Raw genomic sequence first — 257 nt, forward strand, 5'->3', positions numbered from 1 at the left:
GATAAAAATCTTTAATGAAAGAAAACAACAAATTGAAATTTTATGATAAACTGTAAACCTAAAACTTAAACTCTAACTCGTCTCTAAATCGCAACTCTAATCCAAAACCCGACGCTAAGCCTAGCCCTAACCCCGAGCCAAAGCTGGTTTCAGTTGGTTGCTATGGAAACGTGTAGCGAACTCTAGTGAACTTCTCTCTATTATATATACATACGAATGTAGCAGGTAACAGCTAACCTTTTGGCGCTGTTTTGGAC

This window comes from Octopus bimaculoides, chromosome 14 (assembly GCF_001194135.2).
Source record: "Octopus bimaculoides isolate UCB-OBI-ISO-001 chromosome 14, ASM119413v2, whole genome shotgun sequence".
In the NCBI taxonomy this organism is placed as follows: domain Eukaryota; kingdom Metazoa; phylum Mollusca; class Cephalopoda; order Octopoda; family Octopodidae; genus Octopus; species Octopus bimaculoides.